The 15,201-nt window shown below is 41.3% G+C and overlaps 1 protein-coding gene across 7 annotated transcripts in view; it reads left to right on the forward strand.

Moving 5' to 3' along the window:
* Positions 1-1,732: 1,732 nt before the first annotated feature.
* Positions 1,733-15,201, forward strand: part of PHACTR4 (phosphatase and actin regulator 4) — a 116,367-nt gene continuing 102,898 nt past the window's right edge. For 2 of the 7 annotated variants that reach the window (XM_057545541.1, XM_057545560.1), the window contains exon 1: positions 1,733-1,855. The gene's annotated coding sequence lies outside the window, so the exon portion shown is untranslated. Of the gene's footprint in view, positions 1,856-5,819; positions 5,905-15,201 lie in introns of those variants that run through there. The other 5 variants (XM_057545544.1, XM_057545561.1, XM_057545527.1 and 2 more) reach the window with 4 other exon arrangements.

Here is a 15,201-nt window from a genome sequence, read left to right on the forward strand (position 1 = left end):
ATCCCGGGCTTAAGTCCTCAGTTTTGTACACCAAATAAAACATAACTCTCAACTTTTAGGTTGTGTATTTCTTTTTTCAGTTGACACCTGTCACCCCAAAAGTTTCCTCATCCCCTTTATTTATTATTATTATTTTTACTTTTGGGGATCTTAGTTCCCCAGCTGGGGATGGAACCCACACCCCCTGTAGTGGAAGCATAGAGTCTTAACCACTGGACCGCCAGGGAAGTTCCTCCTCATCCCCTTTATTATCCCTCCCTGTCATGCTTCTGCCTCATTGGTCCCCAGGCAACCACTTGATCTGCTTTTGTCACGATAATTCCTAGAATTTATGTAAATGCAATCACACAGGATATACTCTTTTATGTCTGACTTCTTTCTTTCTTTTTTTTTATATATCTATTTATTTATTTATATTTGCCTGCGTTGGGTCTTCGTTGATGCGCACGGGCTTTCTCTAGTTGCGGCGAGTTGGGGCTACTCTGTTGTGGTGCTCGGGCTTCTCATTGCGGTGGCTTCTCTTGTCGCGGAGCACAGGCTCTAGGTGCACAGGCTTCAGTAGTTGTGGCTCGTGGGCTCTAGAGAGCAGGCTCAGTAGTTGTGGTGCACGGCCCTAGTTGCTCCGCGGCATGTGGGATCTTCCAGGGCCAGGGCTTGAACCCGTGTCCCCTAGCATTGGCAGGCGGATTCTGAACCACTGCGCCACCAGGGAAGCCCTCCTTAACATCTTTTATGTGTTTATTTGCCATACATTTATCGTCTTTGGTAAAGTGTCTCTGTTCAATGTATTTATTTTTAACTAGGTTGTTTGTCTTGAGTTGAAAGAGTTCTTGTGTGTGTTCTAGATACTAGTCCTTTGTTGGCTATAGGTTTTGCTGCTGTTTCATCTAGGTCTGCAGCTTGCCTTTTCATTTTCATAACCGTGTTTTAAAGAGCAAAAGTGTTAATTTTGATGATGTGCAGCTTATCAGTTTTTCTCCTTTATGGATTGTGTGTTTGAAAGTCACATGGGTTTTCTCCTGTGTTTTCCTCTAAAAGTTTTGTAGCTTTAGGTTTTACCCTTAGGTGTAACTTGGGTTGTGACACAATGTGTTTGGCATTTAGAAAGATCCTCTGGCAGCAGGAAGGAAAGTGTTTGGAGGGTGACTGCCTGGAGGCCTGAAACTAGAGAAACTTGGAAAGGTGATGGTGCCTCCCCTTGGAAAGGTGGTAGTGGAAAAACTGGTAAGGAACTGGGATGTAAAATGACTGGACTTAATAGGCTGAAGGAGATAAAAATGTTTCCTGGGTTTCTTCCTTATGCACAAAATTGAGGGTAACTTGCTTCTAAGTTTACTGCACTTCAGTAACTAGCCCTCAATAGTTTTTTCCTTTGCGGAGATTATAACTGAACTTTAGCCAGACAGGGACTGGACACAGATTTCTATAACAGCACACCTTCATCAGCTCCCTCCTTAGGCACTCCCTGGAGCCCAGCATTGAACTCTCTCCTCCCAAGTCCAAAGACCTTTGCCCTCCTCCATACCAGGAAAGGTACCCAAGCTCTTTTACAAGAAGGGGCGGCGCATGCCCAGAGAGGCCGTGTGGGGCCGCCCGCCCAGAACTAAGGGCGAGACGTTCCCGCCATTTTGTCCGGCCCGCGGCACAGCTGGCCCCTCCTGGAACTACAAGTCCCATGAGCCCCGCGGCGGCACTTCCTACCCTTCACTGACCCGCCGGCTCCCTTTACCACCACCCCCCCCGTCCCCACCCCGGGGGCCGAGGTCTCTGGCTGCAGCCTGGCGGCCGGCAGGCCAGGTAGGATTTCCGGGGGGAAACCACTGTGGAGGCTGAGGAGGCGGCGGCGACGCCTCGGGTGAGTTCGGCAAGCAAGGGAAAGTGAGCGGAAAGTGCACGGAGTCGGGCTGCGGGCGCCTCGTAGGCTCGGGCCACGCTTTCAGCTCCGCGAGAGGGTGGCGGTGCGGGCCGGGGTAACGGCCGGGCCGTGGTCGCTTCGAGCCAGGGCGGGGCGGGGGGTGGCCGCCGCCTCCTCCTCCGCCCTCCCACAACCGTCCGCCTTGGCTTCTCCGCCTGCGGCGCGCCTCGCTCAGGCTCGCCCTCTCCGCCCACCGCGACTTGGCTGGGCCCTTTTGTCTCGGCTGCTTTGCGCCCCTTTGTGCCCGGGCTTGGAGTCGCCTCCTCGGGGGAGCCCGCCGGGCCAGTCCCTGACAGGGGCCGGTCCCTGGGGATCCGGTTACGGTAACCAGATCGGGTAAAAGTCCACTTTTCAAACCTGTCTTCCCTCATACCTCTGCATCCCAGCTGGGCAGATCGGAGGCTTCGGAGCCAAGGCGAGGAGGACGGGGTTTCTATTGAAACCTCGAGGTTATTGTCCAACTCTTAAACGTCAGTCCCGGTTGGCTTCAGGGCACTAATCTCCAGGCATTTTTCTGGAGGGGGGATGGGCCTATGGGAAAGAAGTGAGACCCCCTTCCCAGGAAACCGGGAAGGGATCGAATTTGCTTCGAAGTCCGTATGGGTCGCGGCTGTGATCGAGTAATCAGAACCGGTGCTGATGGTCAGAATGGTAGTTCACACACCGCTAGAATCTCGGAGGAGAGAAAGTGATTTATAGGGCAGCGAGCAGCCTTTTCATCCATTGCACGCAGAAAAAGACCACAGTACTTTATCCAGCCGCCCAGTTCCACACCCTCTATTCCCCTCAAATCCATTTTCACTTCTGCTGAAAACGCAGAGTTGAAAGCAAATGTCCATTAATAGAAGGATCTGCTTTATAAAGAAACCAGAAACCTAGTGGCTTCTAGAAAGCTACAGAAGTAATCGAAATGAAGCCAGTTTGAGGGAGGAGAGGTAGTAGATCCTTACTGCAACTGGTGAATTGTGTGGGTTTGATCACATTTTGTGAGTGGTAACTTTGTGTATGTCCCGTTGGAAGACTAGGTTCAGCTTAAGGTAAAGCTTTTAAAATAAAAGCCATTGCAGATACTCCTTTTGAAAAATAGGTTAGTCTTTCAAGTCTCTGAAATGAGGACAACCAGGACCCCTTTACATGAATCAGGGAAGGTTATTGAAGTTATATAGGTGAAATTCCCACCCTAGTCAAGTAGGCAGATAAACCCCTTTGTACTTTATTACTTTGTTTGGTATCTCGTAGTGGAAGTGATTTACTCTGAGAATCCCTGATTGTGTTAGTAATATTGTGTAGGGATGACAGTGCTATCGGTGCTTTTTTTTTTTTTTTGTGGTCTCCCTGCCTGGCTTGAGGGATCTTAGTTCCCCGATCAGGAATTGAACCCGTGCCCCCTGCAGTGGAAGTGTGGAGTCCTAACCACTGGACCACCAGAAAATTCCCACAGTGCTATTTTTGAAAACTGTTCATATATGTTATATAATTGAATTTTCACTGTGCAGTTCTGTGAGGTGGTGGTTCTCTGATTTTACAGCTGTAAAATGTTAAATTGACAGCCTCTGAAATGTTAACTGACTTGCCGGGGGTCACACAGTTAACCTGGATAGGAAATAGTAGAGTAAACTGTATTCCAAATCCGGGACTCTATCCGTTACCTCACGCCTATTGCAGTTATTTATCATAACACTACCAACAGCTTGTGATTCACTGAAATTTAAATATTGGAGAAAAATATTGGAAGTATTTTCAGTCAGAGCACCTGATTTATAAGGAACTGGAGTTTCTAGGACCACAAACAATTGCCGTACTGAGCATTGGTTCCATCACCTTGTCTTATGGTATGCTGTGATTACCTTGTGCCTAGGCAGAATGGCAATTTTATGGAGCCCTGGAGGTGGGGAAGGGTGGTGAGTTATTGGGCTGTGGTTTTGACTAATGGTTATTGAAAGTTTTATTTACTAAAAGGGTTTAACGAATCTTTGCTTAAAGGTATATTAAGAAATATATTGGAGAACGTATATACGTTATACGATATACGGCAGCATCAGCCGCTGAAAATAACAGAAGAAGGAACTGATATTCAGACATTTTTCTAGCCAGAGAGTCAAAACTCAAGAAAATGCTTTCTTAGTTTTTGCTTTCAATAAAAACTTTTGATCAGTTTCAAACTTGCAGTTTAAGGCTTGGGTTTATGTCAGTACATGCCATGAATGTGACATCAGAAATAAAAACCTACTTCACCTCCCTTACTTAAATTCTTCTTAAGTAAAATGCATTACATGCCAGTGGAATTGAGTCAATACAATTAGTATAGCCTTTCTAACTAGTAGAAGCCTGTTTTAAATCTCTCTTTTATTATGCCATCATAATGGGAAGGAGCTTTTTTCCTTTGTGTTTTTTGCTGTTGGTCTGCTGTATTTTCAAATCAATTCAGTCAACAAATATTTATTGAAAGCCTGTTGTGTTTTTTTTTTTCAGAAGGGAAGTTATTTTATTAATTTATTTGTTTATGGCTGCGTTGGGGCTTTCTCTAGTTGTGTTGAGCGGGGGCTACTCTTCGTTGCCGTGCACAAGCTACTCATTGCAGTGGCTTCTCTTGTTGCAGAGCACAGGCTCTAGGCACACTGGCTTCAGTAGTTGTGGCACGTGGGCTTCAGTAGCTGTGGCTCGCGGGCCCTAGAGCGCAGGCTCAGTAGTTGTGGCGCGCACGGGCTTAGTTGCTCCGCGGCATGTGGAATCTTCCTGGACCAGGGCTTGGACCTGTGTACCCTGCGTTGGCAGGCGGATTCTTAACCACAGAGCCACCAGGCAAACCCCACCTGTTGTGTTTTAAGCACGTTTGTAGTCCCTGAGAACAATGCAGTGAGAACAAAAGTCTTTTTTCTCTGGGGCTTACAAACTGATTAGGTTTGAAAGGGAGGAGTAAGACTGTAAATAAGTATTAAATAAATACCCTCTTATTTACTGTGCAATTTTGATCAGTAACCTCTTTGAACTTTAGTTTTCTCATCTTTAACATGGGTGTAATGATTCCTGCTCTACCTAGCTTGTGGAATTGTTTCCAGAATCGAGTAGGATAAAAATTTGGTTGCATTGTACCCTTCACATTCCTGTGGTAAGTTATTGTTACTACTATTAGAAAAGGAAAAGGAACATTGGGGAAAGGTTGTTTATCAAGAAAGACAAGGCTTCCCTGGTGGCGCAGTGGTTAAGAATCCGCCTGCCAATGCAAGGGACATGGGTTCGAGCCCTGGCTCTGGAAGATCCCACATGCTGCGGAGCAACTAGGCTCGTGTGCCACAACTACTGAGCCTGCGCTCTAGAGCCCGCGAGCCACAACTACTGAGCCTGCGTGCCACAACTACTGAAGCCCGCACGCCTAGGGCCCGTGCTCTGCAACAAGAGAAGCCACAACAATGAGGGGTCTGCACACTGCAGTGAAGAGTGGTCCCCGCTCGCCGCTACTAGAGAAAGCCCGCACACAGCAACGAAGACCTAACACAGCCAAAAATAAAAAACAAGCAAATAAATAAATTAATTTAAAAAAAAAGAAAGACAAAGAGAATAGTTGGATTCTCTGTTCTGAGAGAATCTGATGTCCCATTGTTAAACCTTCTGTGAGTGTTAGTCACATCTTCACATGGGCTATCATAGCCCTTCATGTAGACCTTTTAAAATAGCACTTATCAAATAGACCATTATTATTCTATATTGTCACAGTTAACTGCCTTAATGTCAGGGACCATGCCCTAGTCTACATCCTTACTGCTTGGCACACAGCTCCAGGTATTTCATTGGAACTTTATAAATGTTTGGTGAATGAGTGAATGAGTAACAAAAGTGGGCAGGAGCAGTTGAGTGCCAAAATTGTTCAGCAGATTTTTTTGTTTTGCCCATCGTATGCTAGGACCTGGGTTATGTTCTGGCGGTACAAAGATGTGAAGGTATATAGCTCCCGCCTTAAAGCTTACAACATTACAACACCTAGTAGTCTGGTGAGTATTAAATAGGGGTGTGTTATACTATAGGTAAGGGACTGAATGATTCTGTTTTGGTAGACAGTGAAGGAAGGCATTACAGAGGAAGTGATTTTGGAGCTTGTTCTTGAGGGATTAATAAGAACAGTTACTATTAAGGTTATTCCAGCCAGAGGGGGCAGTTTGAGCATAGGAATGGAGATGCTAAAGTATAAGGTGTGTGTCTGGTGTGGCTAAGGATATTGCAGTGGGTTTTTACATTTTTTGGTTCAGGTACCCCCTCTAGAAAATTTGAGAATAGCAATAGATTTTCACCCCAGAAAACTGCATATAAGGAGACATATGCTGGGACTTCCCTGGTGGTCCAGTGGTTAAGGCTCTGCACTCCCAATGCATGGGGCCCGGGTTCAATCCCTGGTCAGGGAACTAGATCCCGCATGCCGCAACTAAAGATCCCACATGCCGCAACTAAAAGATCTCACATGCCGCAACTAAGACCGGTGCAGCCGAACAAATAAATACATAATTAAATATTTTTTAAGAAATGAAACATATGCATATCATTCTAGAAAGTTATGGAATACTTAGGGATCTCTGGACCAGGGGCTGAGAAGTTGAAAAGTGTAATGGCCGGTGAAAGGAAAGATCGATGGCTGTGTGCTGAGAAGGATTCAAAATGCTTGTTAAAGACTTCAGGCTATGGGAATTCCCTGGCAGTCCAGTGGTTAGCAGTTGGCACTTTCACTGCTGTAGCCTGGGTTCAGTCTCTTGTCGGGGAACTAAGATCCTGCAACTGTGTGGTGGCACGGCCAAAAGAAGACTTCAGGCTTTATGATTAAGGAATTGCTAAACCATCAGAAGTTTTTAAGCAGGAAATTGACATAAGCTGATCTGTTTTGACGGGTAATTGCTTGCTGTCTTCAGGGTGGGTTAGAGGGTTTAGGAGCATATTTAGAGTAAGTGCTAAATAGGAGGCAGGATTGAGGACCTTTTTTTGGTTTTGTTTTGATTTTAAAGAATGGGAGAGATTTGACATGTTTGAAGGTAAAGGAAAAGGAGCCAGCAGAGAGCCAGATATTGAAGATCTGCGCAAAAGAAAAGGAAGATAATAGAGAAACATTGGGAGGAAATAAAATCAAAGCTCATAGAGAGGTGAGCCTTGAAAAGGAAGCATGGAGAAAGGATGGGAGAAGATATATTTGAAGTGACGGAGGTGGAAGTTGAAATTGGAGTAAGTTACCAACAGCCTATTTTGCACCCAGACACTGATCTAGGTACTTTTCTATGTGCTATTTCATTTAATTTTACAAAAATTCTGTAGATTGGGTGGGCATTCCCATTTGACAGCTGAAGGAGGTATGGCTCAGAGAGATTAAATTTCCCAAAGGCACCTTTAAGTAATTGAAGTGATCTGGAACCCAGATATATTTTGACTTCAAAGTTTAGAATAATAATTTCTGCCTTGTAGGGTCTGTTAATGCCTGAAGACTTCTTTTTTAAAAATCTTTCTTTCTGAATGAATGAGTTAAGTTATCTGCAGAATGATCAAAGGATAGAGTGGGCTGGAGGACTTCAGAGAATGTTAAAAGTTTGGAATAGCAGTCATGGAAAAGGTAAGGGAGCCCACCAGAGATGAGCAAAAGGGCTGCTGAACCTCAGTTAGGGCCCCACCGAGGTCAGACAAATTAGCCAGTCGGCCATCCATTCTGTCTCCGCCATTCTCAGACATTTCTTGAATACAGTACTGTTGATGTGGGCCTTAGAAAAAGACAAACTATGTTGTAATGGGAGGCTCGGAGCGAGTCACAAGTCTTATGCTTCAGTTTTCTCATCTCTAAAAGGGTCTGGTTTAGTTGAGTTCTCAAATTCTAGGATTTTTATGGTATTCCGAGGACCAGGAGAGGAAGCGTGTTTAGTGACTGATTTTTAGGGAAGAGATGGTTGAAACCATACAGCTTTCAGATTCAAGCTTGGTTTTCAGTTTAACTTCTCTATTGTGTTTAAAGCACCAGGTGTTTGTTTTGACAATCTGAAAGTTCTGACATAGTTACTCAATATAATGTATTTACTACCTTTGGAGTCTGAAAACCTGCGTTCTAGTTCCAGCTCCATCACTTCTTAGCTGTGACTATCCAAGTCAGCTGATCTCCTTGAACTTTAAGTTTCCTCATTTATAAAACAGAGTTAGTAACCATTTCTTCAAAAGTGTCAGATGGGATAATGTATGTGAGAAGTCTTTGTAAACTGTATAGTGTTTAGTAAATATGAGAAAAGATATGATTATACCTGGCAAAGAAAAAGGGATTAGTACTGTGATCAGTGCTGTACAAGGGAGCGAGAACTGGTTTGAAGCGCATCCTTCACTTCCAGGGTACTGAGTGGTAAGGGAAACCTCTCAGGGTGTGTACTATCAGTGCACTGAATTTAGAAATTTGTTTGTAATATATGATGTTGCTGGGTGTTTTTTCAGGTATACATTAAAATCAAATCTTATCTTGAATCAAATCTGTGACTTAAAAAAAAAAACCTCCATTGTTAAAGATTCTCTGCATTTATTCTCTCAAATGTGAACTTGTTAGCCAAATTTCCAGGAGTATTTTTAAAATAGTTGTTGACTGTATTTTATTTAAGGGTAGATAACAATTTTATGATTATCTCAAAGAACTTAAGTACATTGCTTCATTTGTTTGTTTCCTTTGTGGATGGCTAATTCTGATGGAACTCAACAAAATCTCTTACAGAGAACTGTCTTAGCCCGCCTTGACCCTGCAGATATCTAGCAGATAACCAATGTACTTGATTCTATCTACCCAGATACCTGTTCTCTTCTTTGCACTTAGGTTGGAAATACAGTGTCAAAAACTGGCTTAAAAGGTTAATGATTCATCCTTACCTTGAGTGATCCCAGAGTACTTTGCCCATGTCTCTGCAGGGCACTTTTCCCTCTGTAGCTTATTTACCTCTTTATTCTCCCCACTAAACAGTGCCTGTTTATGAAAATAAACTGAACTAAGGGAAATTCCCTGGCGGTCCAGTGGTCAGGACTTGGTGCTTTCACTGCAGTAGGCCCAGGTTCGATCCCTGGTCCAGGAACTAAGATCTGGCAAGCCACACAGCGCAGCCAAATAAAAAAAAAAAAAATTAAAGAACAACTGAACCAAGGATTCCTATGTTGTTGGCTTCAATTTATTTAACCATTGTGAATAATACTGCCACACAGGTCTCTGTACATGTAACTTTTTTTTAAAAAATGAAATTACTGCCATATTCAATATCCTGTGATAAGCCATAATGGAAAAGGATATGAAAAAGAATGTATATATATGTATAACTGAGTCACTTTTCTGTACAGCAGTAATTAACACAATGTTGTAATTCAACCATATGTCAATAAAAAATAAATTTAAAAAAATGAAATTACTGGATCAGCAGGTATGAACATTTACATAGTGCTTGATTTTTAAAATATTTTATTTATTTTTTTCATTTCATTTTATTTATTTATTTTATTTTTTTTGGCCACGCCGCACAGCTTGCGGCACAGCTTGTGGGAGTTCCCCGTCCAGGGATTGAACCTGGGCCACAGTAGTAAAAGCCCGGAATCCTAACCACTAGGCCAGCAGGGAACTCCTTTATTTTACTTCTTTAAAAAAATTTTTTTTTATTAAAATAGAGTTGATTTAAAATATCACGTGTCAGATGTACAGCATATATATCCTTTTTCAGATTCTTTTCCCTTATAGGTTATTACATAATATTGAGTATAGTTCCCTGTGCTATACAGTAGGTCCTTGTTGACTTATTTTAAAATTTAGTTATTTATTTATTTATTTTTGGCTGCGTTGGGTCTTCGTTGCTGCACGCAGGTTTTCTCTAGTTTGCGGCGAGCGGGGACTACTCTTCCTTGTGGTGTGCGGGCTTCTCATTGCGGTGGCTTCTCTTGTTGCGATGCACAGACTCTAGGCTCACGGGCTTCAGTAGCTGTGGCACTTGGGCTCAGTAGTTGTGGTTCACAGGCTCTAGAGTGCAGGCTCAGTAGTTGTGGCGCACGGGCTTAGTTGCTCCACGGCATGTGGGATCTTCCCGGACCACGGCTCAAACCCATGTCCCCTGCACTGGCAAGCGGATTCTCAACCACTGCACCACCACGGAAGTCCATGAGATATTCATTTTTATTTTTGTTTTGTTTTGTACAGAAATCTAAATATTTCATGCCATAGCTCTTCACTGGTTCCTTTGTAATTTCTTCCATCATTAGAAAATTGTTTCTCCATAGGTGGAGCAAATATTAATTTCTCAACTTCTGTTTCTCCCATTCTTTTTTCTTTTTTTTGAAAAATTAATTTTGAGGTGTGGGAAAATATGTTTTTTTTTTAATTTTTGAATTTTATTTTATTTATTTTTTTATACAGCAGGTTCTTATTAGTCATCCATTTTATACACATCAGTGTATACATGTCAATCCCAATCTCCCAATTCATCCCACCACCACCCCCACCCCCCCGCCGCTTTCCCCCCTTGGTGTCCATACGTTTGTTCTCTGCATCTGTGTCTCAATTTCTGCCCTGCAAACTGGTTCATCTGTACCATTTTTCTAGGTTCCACATATATGCGTTAATATACAATATTTGTTTTTCTCTTTCTGACTTACTTCACTCTGTATGACAGTCTCTAGATCCATCCATGTCTCAGCAAATGACCCAATATCGTTCCTTTTTATGGCTGAGTAATATTCCATTGTATATAATGTACTACATCTTCTTTATCCATTCGTCTGTCGATGGACATTTAGGTTGCTTCCATGACCTGGCTAATGTAAACAGTGCTGCAATGAACATTGGGGTGCATGTGTCTTTTTGAATTATGGTTTTCTCAGGGTATATGCCCAGTAGTGGGATTGCTGGGTCATATGGTAGTTCTAGTTTTAGTTTTTTAAGGAACCTCCATACTGTTCTCCATAGTGGCTGTATCAATTTACATTCCCACCACCAGTGCAAGAGGGTTCCTTTTCTCCACACCCTCTCCAGCATTTATTGTTTGTAGATTTTTTGATGATGGCCATTCTGACCAGCGTGAAGTTAATTTTTTTCTTAATGCTATCCAGTTATTTCTTTTTTTTTTTAATATTTATTTATTTATTTGGTTGCTCTGGGCCTTAGTTTCAGCATGTGGGATCTAGTTCCCTGACCAGGGATCGAACCCGGGCCCCCTGCCTTGGGAGCACAGAGTCTTAACCACTGGACCACCAGGGAAGTCCCGTATCCAGTTATTTCTAGTAGCATTGTTTCATGAGGATATTTTAAGCTTTGGAGGACACTAAATTGAAGTGTTCTTTTTAAACTTGCACTACTAATATCCACCTAGGTCATTAGAAATTAAAAATCTTTATAAGGGATCAAGGATATTAAAAAAAAGTATGAAGTATTTTTCTCACATTTGTGTTGATGATGTATTTTATTCTTATTTACCTCGGAATGGGGTTCATAGAAAATGGTAGTTCTTTGGGTGGGTTGATTGTCTGTTAATCAAGGTTAAAAAGTAGAGCCCTGAAATACTTCTTCCCCTCCTCCTGTGGGTGACAGGTAGAAAGGGGGAGAGTTCCTAAGGAGGGTAACCTTTCCTGTCTTCCCCTCCCTCATGGATAAACCCCTTTTAAAAATACTGCCAGTAGAAACTAACACACCATTGTAAAGCAGTTATACTCCAATAAAGATGTTAAAAAAAAAAAATACTGCCAGTAGATACCAAAGAATAACTGGATAGAACCAGTCAGAATGTATGAAGAGTACTTTCCACTTCCTTTTACTTTCACACACTCATCTTTGCCTCTGAATTTAAATTTGAGGGAGAGCATTAGGATTCAGGATATGGGTGCATCTTTGCTGTAAGTATTAAAAAAAGACACAATTTTTAAAAAATAAATTTATTTATATTTATTTATTTGGCTGCGTTGGGTCTCAGTTGCGGCATGTGGGATCTTTGTTGCAGCATGCAGGATCTTTCATTGTGGCGCGTGGGCTTCAGAGCATGCAGGCTCAGTAGTTGCGGCATGTGGGCTCCAGAGCACACAGGCTTAGTTGCCCTGTGGCCTGTGGGATCTTATTTCCTGGACCAGGGATTGAACCCGCGTCCCCTACATCGGAAGGCAGATTCTTAACCACTGGACCACCAGGGAGGTCCCACGATGTTTTTTACCTATTGGTGATACCATTAAGATTGGCTATTTTACAGTCTTTTACATATTCTATGTGCTTACATAAAATCCCAGAGATAAGTGGCTTCTGGGATATCTTTGTATAATTGGGAGAGGGGCTTTGTCCTTCCACTGTAGCCACAGACCACTAAGACCGTTGTGTTAAGCGAATATGCATTTGCATATTATGGCATAAGATAAGTAAGAAGTCTGCTTCTCTGCAACTGCATTAATGATTGCAAACTTTTTCAAACTGTAAAATTTACCATTTTATCCTTTCTTAAGTGTATAATTCAGTGGTATTAAGTACATTCACAGTGTTGTGCAGCCATCACCAATATCCATTTCCAAAACTTTTTCAGCATCCCAAACTCTGTACCCATTAAATAACTCTCCATTGTCCTCCCCCCTCAACCCCTGGTAACCTCTATTCTGCTTTTTGTCTTCTATGAATTTGCCTATTCTAGGTGCCACGTATAAGTTGAATCATAATATTTGACCTTTTGTGTCTGTGTTTATTTCTTTATATTTTTAGAACTGTCTCCTCTTTGTGCTTACATTTGTTTTATTTTGTAGAAAATCAGAAGCTTCTCTCTAGCCTCTTAACTCTCTGGAGAAGAGCAAGCATTTAACTATCTTCAGGGTGCTTATGTTAAGAATTATTAATAAAAGGTTTAGAGGATTTGGTAACTAAAATATTTTAGTATGTGCTAGTGCTTTTGGGGGGCAGAACAGGAAGGAAAATATTAAGGGGCAGTTGTTGAGCAACTTCTTCTTTTTAATTAAAAGAGATTAAAAGGGTTAACCTACTGGGTCTTCCCTGGTGGTCCAGTGGGTAGGCCTCCGTGCTCCCAATGCTGGGGTTCGATCCCTGGTCGGGGAACTAGATCCCTCATGCATGCTGCAACTAAGGAGTCCGCATGCCGCAACGAAGATCCCGAATGCTGCAACTAAGACCCAGCGCAGCCAAAATAAATTTTAAAAAAAAGAGTTAACCTATTAAGCATCAATTATGCCACATTAAATTCCTATAAATAGTGATCCTAAATATTATTTCATGAAGAAATATTCATACTTGATAACGTATGATCCAGGCATACATGAAACTTTTTTAAAAATTTTTTTGAAGTATAGTTGATTTACAATACTGTGTTAATTTCTTCTGTACAGCAAAGTGATTCAGTCATACACATATATATTCTTTTTCATATTCTTTTCCTTATGGTTTATCATAAGATATTGAATATAGTTTCCTATACAGTAGGACCTTGATGTAGTCCATCCTATATATAATAGTTTGCATTTGCTAATCCCAAACTTCCAATCTTTCCCTCCCCCACTCCCTCTCCCCCTTGGCAACCACAAGTCTGTTCTCTGTGTCTGTGAGTCTGTTTTTGTTTTGTAGATACGTTCATTTGTGTTGTATTTTAGATTCTACATATAAGTGATATCATATGGTATTTGTCTTTCTCCTTCTGACTTACTTTGTTTAGTATGATAATCTCTAGGTCCATCCATGTTGCTGCAAATGGCATTATTTCATTCTTTCTAATGGCTGAGTAATATTTCACTGTATATATGTACCACATCTTCTTTATCTGTTCATCTGTCGATGGACATTTAGGTTGTTCCCATGTGTTGGCTGTTGTAAATAGTGCTGCTATGAACATAGGAGGTGCGTGTATCTTATGAAACTATTTTTTAAAATTCATTTGTCGGTCTTTCCATTGACCATTTTTACTTGATTTCTAACACTGTATAGATATATTTAACCAAACTTCATCTATTAAAGGGAAACTTTTCTTGCCTAAAACACAACTTTAGTCTCAAGTATTCCAGGTGAAGAAATAAGATGATTAATTCTGATTCTGCAAATCTTAAAAATAATTTTTTTTTTTTTTTGGTTATGCTGTTCAGGATCTTAGTTCCCTGACCGGGGATCAGACCCCTGCTCCCTGCAGTGGAAGTGTGGAGCGCTAACCACTGGACCGCCGGGGAATTCCCTAAAAATAATTTTTGATTATAAAGGAAATATACAATAATAATTCAGATAGTATATAAGTACATAAAATAAAAAGCAAAAGTCCTTATCACCCTACTCTCTCGCTCTTATTCCCACTCCTGTCCCCTCCAAACTTCCACTGAGAACCCTTTTGGTGATTAGCCTTATAATCCTACCTTTCGTTATGCAACTTGTTTCTTTTTTTCATTCAACAATATGTTGAGTATATCCTTTAATGTCAGGACATAGTAGATGTTTGAATGTCTTCATGGTATTCAATGTATGAAGGTTTCATTCTTTAGCCATTTTCCTGTTGACAGACATTTCAGGTATCTCGAGTTTTTGCCATTATAAATAATGCTGCCACAATATCTTTTTGAGTCTAGTATATCTGTACTTTAGACGTGGAATTGCCAGGTCAAAGGTTTACAAACTTGATTGGTACTGCCAAAGTGTCCTCCAAAAAGACACATCAAATTACCTGTTAATTTATGAGAATACTTTTCTATGCATTAGTATTATTTTTTTCTTGAAGTTTTGAATTTTATTTTGTTTTTTTATACAGCAGGTTCTTATTAGTCATCCATTTTATACATACTAGTGTATATATGTCAATCCCAATCTCCCAATTCATCCCACCACCACCACCACCCACTGCCGCTTTTGTTTCTTGAATACCACCAATACTGGATATTTTATTCTTTTTTTTTTCCAGCTTTATTGAGATATGATTGACAAATAAATAGTGTATGTATTTAGGGTGTACAGTGTGATATTTTGATGTACATATACTTTGTGAAATGGTTACCACATCAAGCTAATTAACATATCCATCACCTCACACAGTTACCAGCGTGCACACGTGTGTGTTGAAAACATTTGAGATCTACTCTCAGCAAATTTCAAGTATACAATACATTATTATTAACTGTAGTCATCATGCTGTACTTTAGGTCTCCAGAACTTACTTATCTTATACCCTTTGATCAATATCTTTCCTTTTCTCCTTCCTCTCCCCCACAAACTGAATAGTTTAAATCTTCAAATTTTTAGCCATTCTGATAGGCAAGAAAAATAAAAATAAAACTCACTTTACATTGGTATTTTCCTTATTAGTAAT

This window comes from Balaenoptera acutorostrata, chromosome 1 (genome assembly GCF_949987535.1).
Source record: "Balaenoptera acutorostrata chromosome 1, mBalAcu1.1, whole genome shotgun sequence".
NCBI lineage: Eukaryota > Metazoa > Chordata > Mammalia > Artiodactyla > Balaenopteridae > Balaenoptera > Balaenoptera acutorostrata.